This window comes from Podarcis pityusensis (assembly GCF_964106645.2).
Source record: "Podarcis pityusensis genome assembly, chromosome: 1".
NCBI classification, from domain to species: Eukaryota; Metazoa; Chordata; class Lepidosauria; order Squamata; family Lacertidae; genus Podarcis; species Podarcis pityusensis.
This window is the reverse complement of record NC_138028.1, coordinates 40,857,899-40,869,312: the sequence shown is the minus strand read 5'-3', so window position 1 is coordinate 40,869,312 and position 11,414 is coordinate 40,857,899.

Genomic DNA, 11,414 nt, shown 5'->3' with positions numbered 1-11,414 from the left:
TCTGTAGAATATCTTCTTTATTCTATAACTACAACTATAATACAACTATATACAGAGCTAAATAGGTCTAAGCATAAATGAATGCTACACTGCACTGAGTGTCTGCAGCTGCGCTTAGCAGCAACCTTATCTCTACACACGATCTCTAACACTCAGTCTCTCTCTCTCTCTCTCTCTCTCCCTGACACTGGCTGACTGACTGACTTGGTGCTGGAGCAGAATAAGTAGAGAGCAGAACACGCCTCCTCCTCTCTGGAGAATCAGCAGACTCCTCAGGAGATTCTTGGATATGGGAGGGGTGAAATCTCCTCATCAGGGAGGGGGAGGGAGGGGAGAAGGGTAAAATAAACTAAAATATATACTTCATGCATGCCAAATTGTGCTGTAAACTATGGATACTGTTCTACCATGTGCCTCATTATTTGCATAATCAATAAAGTAACACCAGACTGCATAATGATAGCTGTGATTTGGTAACATTGTGTCATCATTCCTTCCTCCCAGCTCCCAAACTACAAAGAAGCAGCAAGGGCTTTTCATGTGCAGCTTTCATTATATTAAAACATTGATTTAGGGACTTTTTAAAAAAATGACCCAAGCCACGTTTCCTGCTCTAGCAGCGGGAGAAATAAACTGCTGAATATTATTTTTGCCATATTGCCTTTGGAGGAAGGAAGCAGAGAGAAAAAGTTATCCTCATATTGAAGTGTTTCTCCTTCTCATAACACTAAAGCCTGGAGTCATCCAGGGCAGGCCTAAAATATTTTGCTGCCTGAAGGGAAACAGCTTATTGCACACACACTCAAGTCAAGGTGCATAGTAACCAAGGCCAGTCAGCAGTGCAGTTTGGAAATTTTAGAGCCTGGACATACTGGCCTTGTGAGGGAGGTGACAATTAACACATATCTTCTCCCCTCACCCTCACCATTCCCTGTTTTACAACTATTTCCGGGCCAGACCATGCAGGAGTTTTACTTTCTGAATTCAGCTGTGCAATTACATAATGGACACAAAAGCATCACCTTATGTAGGAAACTGATTGCTAATGTACAGCACTTACATGTATACAGCTTCAGCGTAGAACACACCAGAAAATCAACCGTCTACAGGCAGACTGACTGTTAATTTTGGGGGAGGGATGTTTGTGTACACACGTTGGTTGCGCAGGAGTTCTAAATCAACTTTAACTGTCCAACCTGAATTTGCTGGTATGTGATTGAATCCCACCCCAAAATAGTGACAGGTTGAAAGTGTAAGTGACCTCAAAGTCAAAGGAACTTCAAAGGGAGACTTCAGCATTAAACCACTGATTTAAAATATGTCAGGAGACTCAGTGCTATCCTTTGAACTGAATTTCAACAAAGGGTTTTTATCACACCACGTGCTAATTGTTGCTACAATCATAACCCACCTTTCAGAATAGAAATCCTTTCAAGGCAGTTTGCAACTAAATAACATTATTTAAAAACACAACAAACAAGGTTGTTACCAAGGCAAGTATGTATATGTTATCAAGAAAGTTCAACATCAGAATGAACACAGTGAATTGTGTAATTATTTCTTTCTGGACTTCTATTCATTTTATTTCCCCATCCTCGCAGTTCACAATCTGCACTCTCAAACAAGGTGCCACAAAGCTATTTGGGTGGGACCTACTAAGCCAGGGGTCAGCAAACTTTTTCAGCAGGGGGCCGGTCCACTATCCCTCAGACCTTGTGGGGGGCCGGACTATATTTTGAAAAATAATAATGAACAAATTCCTATGCCCCACAAATAACCCAGAGATGCATTTTAAATAAAAGCACACATTCTAATGTAAAAACACACTGATTCCCAGACCGTCTGCGGGTCAGATTTAGAAGGCAATTGAGCCGGATTCGGCTCCTGGGCCTTAGTTTGCCTACCCATGCACTAAGTCATATGCAAAGTAGACCGATTAAAATAAGTTTAGTTAGGACAAAGTTTAGTCCATTGATTTCAACAGTTGTATTCCTAGTCCCCTTGTTTGATGGTTTTTCAAATATGCTTGTTACTCTACATATTCCTATCTCTAGGGGAAGAAGAGTAGGTGGCCGATAGGAGGTGGCGTTTGGTTTTCTCCAGAAATCTTGCTCCCCTAGGATAGAAGGGAGTGAATTTTCCTTGTCTTGCGCAAGCCAACCAAACCATGCTTGTGCTTCACTTTCACCGAACTGCAGGAGGTTTCCTAACATACAACACTGTATATCACCCCGCCACTCGAGAATGAGGCTTAACACATGAATTTTATTTTATATTTAGGCCATTAAAAAAAAAAAAGTTGTGCTTTGTATGTCTCGAATCTGGGCTTGCTGCAAGCAGGGCACAAGTGCTGTTAGCATTTGCGTATATGGAACTGGCGGAAATGACTGGCAGAATCCGAGACCAGGGAGAAGAGTCGATGGAGGAAGATTGGAAAAAGTTTAAAGATTATTTACAGAAATATTGTAAAATTAATGCATGTTAGAATGATGCTGGATAGAAACTAAGTGGTCTCTAGCTGAAAGGTTACAAGGGAAGATGAAAAAAGGGTTTATTATGTAATATGTAAAAATCTAAAATTACAACATTTTTATGATTAATGATTTGGATATTAAAAGAGGGGAGGGATTTGCTGAACAAAATAATTGAACTGGAATACAAAAAAGGAAGGTGTGAGGAGGTCCTGGAAATAAGTAAATGAAGGTTAAGTAATTGAAGGAAAGAATTGTTTTTAAATATTTTTACTATGTATTTTCTTTCTTATTTTTTTTCTTTTTTGTGTGTGTTTTGTAAAACATTGAAAATTTTAATAAATATCTTATAAAAAATAAAAAAAGCATTTGCACAAGGCTATTGCTTGTCACCAAGGAAGTAATTAGTCTCAGCCTGGAACCTCCATGTTGGGATGTGTGACTGCCAGCACAACCATTCAAAGCCAGATTAATGCATACAGTTAAAGGAGCAAATGACTGTCCTAGGAGCCAACTCCTAGGGTCCAAGGTCCCTTCGCACCCCCCAAAAAATATTTGAGGGGCCTGGGGCCTCTCAAAAGTTGATAGGCATTGCCATTCAAATGGTGTTCCTGTGCCGCGATTTGTGATTGGTTATGCAAGACGGGGCTTACCTGCCCCTCCATATTTTATTTAAGTTTGCACCCCTGGTATGTATAAACATAACGAGCAGAATGGAAATTGAGCTGACCATTTGATTTAAGGCTCCCGTTATTAGGGATAGGGAGCAAGCCCCATAGAGAGCAGGCATAGTAAACACACGTAGGATTGTACTCCCAAATGGGAAACATGCCTGTGGAGGTGGCCAGAAAAGAGTCATACATTATACCACTATGTCATGTGGGACAGAAACACGGGATGAATGGTTTTTAGACCTGCCTTGATGGTTCTAAAAGAGCAGAACAGCCTCGCATGCTATACCATGGTCAATATGTCTCTGTTTATTGTAAAGTAGCCTATGTAACACAAGGGGGAGCTCTGGCCTGAAATACCGAAACTCTTTTTCCCTTTATTGGCAACACTGGTCATTATTTCATAACCTATTTTGCCTGATAAATAAACAGTTTCCTGCCTCATAGTACCATGTACACTGCGGTTCAATAATATACCATCAATTTCAGGTTGTGCAATTATAGTTAATTGGGAGATCCTGTGCAACAAACCTGCTTCCCCAAAAGATCAGTCTTTTTCCAATAAGGAAAGCAGAGGGGAAATGCACTGGGATGTGTGAAGTTGCAGTTGTGATGTAATGTCATCTAACCTCCCCACAAAAAAATCAGAATGAATACTTAACAAATACATCTGAAAGCACCCTACATTAGGATGCCTGTTGCTGATCTCCATTCTATTCTTTGAAATTATAGTCTGTATCTGAATGCTGCTGTTCACAGTCATCTCTAGTCATATTTTCGTTTTTGTCTCCCTGCGTCAGAGACAGATATCTTCAAAGACTGGATTCTCTCAGTCAGCGTAGGAAGTGGATATGGGAAAGTGAGTTGTGCGTTTAAAATTATGGCGAGAAGAAAAGCATGCAGTGAGAACCATTATGCTACAAAATTGCTCTTCAGCTAGGAGTTGTCAATGAAAACCATTAAGATTCCAAGCTCTTTTCTTAAGATGATGGCATTTAAAACTTTCAAGACAAAAAGCAAGTCTTGATAGAATGTTAACCCGTGTGATGTAGAGTCCATGGAGCCTTAGCACTACAATTATATATCAAATTACCTGTTATTAAGCCTTAATGAACTCAGTTGGACTTACTCCTAGAAGGCATGTCTAGGAATGCACTGTTTAACAGTAGTCATGAATCAATAAACTATTTCAAAAGAAGCAACATTCTAATTATAAAGGGTATCATTTACATCACCGGATGGCTCTGCAAATTGTAGAACATGGACTGAACAGATTTCTTATTTATCTGTGGCATCACAGAAGGCAGCCCTGTATTGGGAAGTTTTTAATGTTTGATGTTTTACTATGCTTTATATATGTTGTAAGCCAGCCAGATGGGCAGGGTATGAATAAAATAACAAAGAAAACAATAATTAATAATACTAGTAATAATTCATAAGTAAAAGCTGGTTGAAAGGGAAATAATGTCTTCATGCCCCTAAGTCTTCTGGTACTGAAAGCCCTTTAACTTCATTGAGGCTTATGCATGAGCAAAAATCTGAGCTCTAAGTAGTTTGAAAGTACTGCTGTACTGATAAAAGGTTTGCTCAACAAATGTGTTGTTTAGAATTAGACTGTCAGATTTCAAGAGAGGATTATCTCTACTATCAGCTACTGAATCTTTTACAACCTGTACTGTTCCCCACCTTCACCCCAGTCTCATTTTCTCGTAATTTTGTTGGAGCAACACAGCAACCACACCCTTAATTTTAAGTCTCTTGTCAGACACACTTTTCACTTGCCACCTCAGAGAGCTTCCAGGCTGCCACCATTTTGCAGGTGGGGTTCAAGTGCATACTGGGAAATTCAAGTTGCACAATTAAAATGGATTTGGCAATCTCACACAACAGTCTGCTTCCAAAAAAAAGGACTTTTTTTTGTAAGGAAAGTGATGAGAAAATGCACTGGAAGGTGTGGGTTGCTTGACTGAAGTCATATTACTTCCCTGGCAAACAATGCTCAATAAACAAGTCATCTGGAAGCTGCTCTAAACCACTGAGCCTCTTGGTCTTGCCGATCGGAAGGTCAGTGGTTCAAATCCCCACAACGGGGTGAGTTCTCGCTGCTCTGTCCCAGCTCCTGCCAACCTAGCAGTTTTAAAGCACACCAGTGCAAGTAGATAAATAGGTATCACTGCGGCAGGAAGGTAAACAGAGTTTCTGTGCACTCTGGTTTCTGTCACAGTGTTCCGTTGTGCCAGAAGCAGTTTAGTCATGCTGGCCACATGACCCAGAAAGCTGTCTGTGGACGAACACTGGCTCCAGTGGCGGTGAACCCTCTCCAGCACCTGGGGTGGGATGCTGAGGGGAGGGGCGAACCGCCTGGTGGCACACACGTGACTTCTGTATGGACTGCGCACTTGTGGCATCCCGTACGGTGTTCACACACCCGGCAGTCTGTACAGTCGCTGTGTGAGAGGTTGCCTGTACGGACACTGCGCGAGCGGCACCCATACTGACTACACGCCCCCTCAACCGCTCTACAGCTGGGGGGAGGCAGGGGCCATCTTGTCACCCCCCCAAGTGGCATCTGGGGTGACCCGCCCCCCCTTTGTATGCCCTTGGCCGGCTCCCTCGGCCTGAAAGCGAGATGAGCGTCGCAACACTATAGTTGCCTTTGACTGGACTTAACTGTCCAGGGGTCCTTTACCTTTACCTTTTTACCTTGTTAAAAAAACACACAGAGAGATTCTCACACCCAAGATCTGCTCCAGTCATATAGGACCACCCCAGGAGATGGGTTCACTGTATACACTTGGGATTCACTGCTCAAACAGTTTTGAAGTCAGAGTGACACTGGCTTTGGAGGAACCGTATCAAAATGCAGCATTGCAGAAGAAACCATAGGACTTCATAGGATGGGGAAAGTTTGAGCAAAAACATCTGTAAAAAAAACTTTTCACTGAATTCTTACAGAATTTCTCAAATGCATATCTACTCTGAAGTGAATCCTATTGAGATCAAAGGTTTAACCTCCAGGTACGTGTGCATAATACTACAGTCTTAATCTCTCTCCCAGGAGTCTATTTTAACCACAAGGTTAATTTTACTTCAGAATCTGGATACGTGTGTGTATGAAACTCACTACCATAAATACCGTATTTTTCGCCCTATAGGACGCACTTTTCCCCCTCCAAAAATGAAGGGGAAATGTGTATGCGTCCTATGGGGCGAATGCAGGCTTTCGCTGAAGCCTGGAGAGCGAGAGGGGTCGGTGCGCACTGACCCCTCTCACTCTCCAGGCTTCAGGAAGCTATCCATAAGCCTTGGGAGCCCGCGGGAGTTCCCGCCGGTCTCCCACGGCTTGCAGAGAGCTGCCCGAAGCCCGGAGCGCCGGTCTCCCAAGGCTTGCGGAGAGCTGCCTGTTCTGGCTTCCCCCGCCCCAGCCCCGCGCCTGGGGGGGAAATAATTTTTTTTCTTTATTCCCCCCCCCAAACTAGGTGCGCCCTATGGGCTGGTGCGCCCTATGGGGCGAAAAATACGGTATCTCTGTAGTTACTATGACTGTGATAAGAGTTTCTACAAAGAGGTGAAAGACTGTGCATATATGGATATAAAGAGGGCCCTTAATTTTGTTGTCTCTAAAAAATAAAGCAGTGTGCCATGTGAAGCATTGCAGAAAAACATGGGTTTTGTAGGTTGTGTTTTTAATAGAACTGCCATCATGTTTCTTTTCATTTTTCTATCCATTGCATCCGGCCATGTGCAGCTGGTAAGAGCGCAGCAAAACTGATCTTTGAAGATGCACAAAGAGCCATTTAGAGTTTACAGTAGTAATACAACCTGTTCAGGAAGGTGGTTTTCTGCTGCTTGACATAATGAATACAGGCCTAGATATTAGCTCTGTCAAGCTGAAGAAAACCACCAAACATGAGGTTGGCTTCCTGTTTAAAAACCATGAGCTAACTGAAGAGCAAAGACTGGTGAGGTTTTTAACAGGTTATGTTACTGTAATATCTAAGGTAACAAACCTTTTGCAGGATTTGAAAACCATTCTGGGGGAGGGTGGGTAGCCTGTTTCCTGTTGAGGGCAATGCTGGTGTCTCCTAGCGCTTTATTGGCACAAACTATTTGACCAGAAATGAGAGTAGGCCAACCTAGTTCCCTTTAAAAAAAAAAAAAAAGTTTGTATTTAGAACATTGACAGAAACAACTGAATGAATGAACATATAGTCAGAGCACTTCAGTCCTATAAACCAGTGAGTTATCATTAAGTGCTTTCCGTTCAAAAACATTGCAGAGCCTGATGCATTTATACATTCTCCCATCAGCAGATCTGGAGGGGGAATTAAAAAAAAAACCCTAAACCTTCTGGTCAACGTAAATGATCCCATGAATCTGGAGCAGTAGAATCGATAACTCATATTCTAATGTATTGCTCCTTTCCTTGTGACATGCATAAGATTTTAATTGAACTCTGCAGAAATTCCCAGAACAATTGGATGCATTCTATGCTATTTATTCTTTTTGGATCAGAACACAGCCGCCTCTTTCCAGAGGGGCCAAATATGGTGCTGCCACATGTACCGGTAAATCCCCCTTGTTTTTGCAAATTTATAATTTTATTCTCTATGCCTTTTATAGTACGATACAGTTACTAGTTATCTTATTGTTATGGTTCTCTGTTTTGGTTTGTTCAGTATTATTTTTTAATTTGTACAAAGCTTCTTTTTTGAATACTGGTCCTTGGCCATAATAAAGAGATTGACTGGACGCATGACACGCAGCACTGTAGCCCAACCAATTACTATTCAATATAAGGGGAAAGAGATAGAACTGCAGGGGATGAGGAAGGGAAGAGAGCACTTTCTAGGTGCTTAGAAGACTCAGGGCATAGCCCATGATACAAATTTGCCTGTGGGCAGATTGAGCTGCTGAGTGTTCATGGTTTGAGTGGAACTGAAAAAAAGCTTATAAAAATTATGGGATGAGATTATTATTTTTTATGGGTTCTTGGGCCAGGTGCAAAATACCCAGGGCTCAACGGTTTCACTCACAATGATTCTGGATATATATGAAATTTAAACAGATGGGGAAGGGGAAATGGGGGTGAAAGGGATAAGTTAAAATCCCTCCATCCTTACTATTGACTGTGTCGAGAATTATTGCTGGGGTAGGGGAATTGAGGAATGATTTCCAGATAAAGTGAGGTATTTATTTATTGCATTTCTATTCCATGTTCTCCAAGGAGCTCAAGGCAGTGGCGTAGCGTGGGTTGTCAGCATCCGGGGCAAGGCAAGTAATTTGCGCCCCCTAACCCGTGGATTTGCGCCCCCTAACCCTAACCCCCAGAAGTTGCGCCCGGTGCGGCCGGCCCCCCCTGCACCCCCCACGCTACGCCACTGGCTCAAGGTGGCTTACATAGTTTCCCCCCTCCTCATTTAATCCCAACCCTGTTGGGACAACAACCCTGTGAGGTAGGTTAGGGTGAGAGAAACAGTGACTGGCCCAAGTTCACCCAATGAGCTTCATGGCTGATTGAGGATTTGAACCGTGGTCTCCTAGGTTCTAGTCTATACCACACTGGCTCCAAATGTAGCTTTATCATCTATTTATCAAGAAAGAGTACATGTACTTGAATATCACCTGCATCTTTTTGTCCCTGTTCTTTCCCATTCCATTACCAACTCCACCCCCGTTCTATGTTCCGTTTTCTTTTTTAGATTATGAGCACAAGCAGGGAATTGTTTTATGCTAAAGCTCTTCTGCAGCACCTTAGGCACCGAACAAATGAACATATAATAACCTACCTGGCATGAAAACATAAGAACAAAGCTTCATAAAGGCTCTGTGCAGAGGATTATTTCCCTGGAACAACAGGAGTAACTTCCTTGTTACAATTTCCATAGGTGTAGCAGTGTTAGTGTATTGCAGGAAGAACAGCACAGAGTCTTGTAGCACCCGAAAGAGTAACAAATAAAATTGTTATGGTGCCATAAGACTCTTTTGGGACTCCCAGGCTGTCACTATTTTCAAATGGAATTCAGTCGCATATTGGAAAATTCAGGCTGCACAATTGAAGCTGATTTGTGGCTCCTGAGCAACAAATTCATTTCTCCAAAAGAAGTTTTTTGTGATGCTGAAAGTGATGGGGAAATGCCCTGGGTAGTGTGGGATAACACTGGCTTTGTTGCAAATTGTCTAGCGTCCCCTCAGATCAGAGGTGGAATCTACACACATTTTTAAAAAACCCCCTGTGAAAATGCTTTTTTAAAAAAAGTTTTGAAAAATACATTGAATTTTGCATAGCTCACTGTCGCCATCTAGTGTCTGATTTGTATATTGCACTTTACAACACATTTAAAACGTTTTATTTGCAGCTGTATAGCTGAGTCCAGAGTCAATGCTCATTAAATAGCCAACATCATCTGTCTGCAAACAAATCAGGAGGCATGTTCAATAAATGGTTGTTTTTCCTCTTTAGTGTTATTTATTGTGGCACTAGCCCTCATCCAGCTTTTGTGCAGTTTGATAACTATTAGAATGTTTTAGGGGGAAGGAGCCAGTCAAGATTTACCAGAGTGCAACAGGAAGAACTACCTGATGTCAAAGAAGCCCACCTCCTGTTTCTGGGAAGAATTAAATGTCACGCTCTTCCGATCATCATGTCAGTGCAAATATTTCTGGTTGCCAGGCAAAATATCCATCCCTTTCATCCTTGCATGCCCTTGTCTTAGCTCCCTCTAGCACACAGGGTTAGCTGAATCCAGCTCACAATGCTAGGCTGCAATCCTAACTCCACTTACCTGGGAGTAAGCCCCACTGAATTCAGTAGGCCAACTTCTAAACAGACATGCTTCAGGTTAGTCACTGCCTCTGGTCTTGCCTTCTTGCCATATTTTAAGTTTCTCACACATACAGTTGGCAGAAGAAATGATGTTTTTCAAAGAAATAAATGTGATACAAAACCAAATAATCTTCCAGTTCCTATTTCGTATGCCTTTTTAAAAAAAACAACTTTGAAAAACAAACAAACCCCTCGATAACATTATTTAGAGTGTTGCTGAGGGGATATCAATAATAATCTATTTAACATCCATGCTGAAATTTGTAAGTATAAGGCTGTAATCCTATACACACTTGGAAGGGAGTAAGTCCTATTCAGTTTGGTGGGGCTTATTGCTGGATAAACATGGATATCATATAACAGATAGGCAAAAGATCTAACTGGAAGATCTTTGAGTGGTTTGCAGTAGATCTGTAGGGATTTCTGACTCTCAATTGTTTAACAATTGTAACAACAACATGACTTTTCCCACCTAAATTAGGCTGCTGCAATTATGGAAGCTAACCAGGGTTGGATTTTTGTGTGAAAGGACTGTGAGTTCAGTTCAGTTCAATTCTGGCAGTGAAAACTCCCAAGGCTTAGAACGTGTTCAGAGGCCCTCTATTCTGTAATTCTACCTCATATGCTTTTTGCACCTAGCACTGCTTGGTCGATTTTGTGTTTCTAGTAACAAAACAAGATAAGGCCAACGAGTCTGAAGTCTGATGTACCGTAACATGCCAATTAAGATACCATGCTTTGTCTGAAGGATCTACAAAGTTAGCACACAATCCAGGCAGCTGATTTCTGAATGGCAAGCATTCAGCAAAGGTTTTTCTTTATGCACCTGCTCTTTTGTGCTTTTTTGTCTAGTGGCAACGTGCCCCAAGGTCAGAACACACGTGAAGCAGCAAGTTGTTTCCACCATTGGGCTACACTACAAGACTTTGTGTTAGTTATTCCCTCTTTTATTAGAAAAAAAAATACCTTGCATATGATCCAGAGATATGATCTGGATCCAGTGCAAATGGAAAAGCTCCTTTCATTCACAGAAATGAGTGAGAACCAGCAAAGAAGGGGAGGAGGCAGTTTTTGCAGGTTTTCTCTACAGCCTCCCCAATGCTACATCCCACACTGTTACATGGTTCCCAAACATTCCAGAGGTGTTTTAGGAGGAAGGAGGAATCCATGATGATGATGATGATGATGATGATGTATTATTTATACCCTGCCTATCTGGCTAGGTTTCCCCAGCCACTCAGCGCAGCTTCCAACAAAATATTAAAAATACAATAAAACATCAAACATTAAAAACTTCCCTAAACAGGGCTGCCTTCAGATGTCTTCTAAAAGTCAGATAGTTGTTTATTTCCTTGACATCTGATGGGAGGATGTTCCAGAGGGCAGGCACCACTACCGAGAAGGCCCTCTACCTGTTTCCCTGTAACCTCACTTCTCACAGTGAGG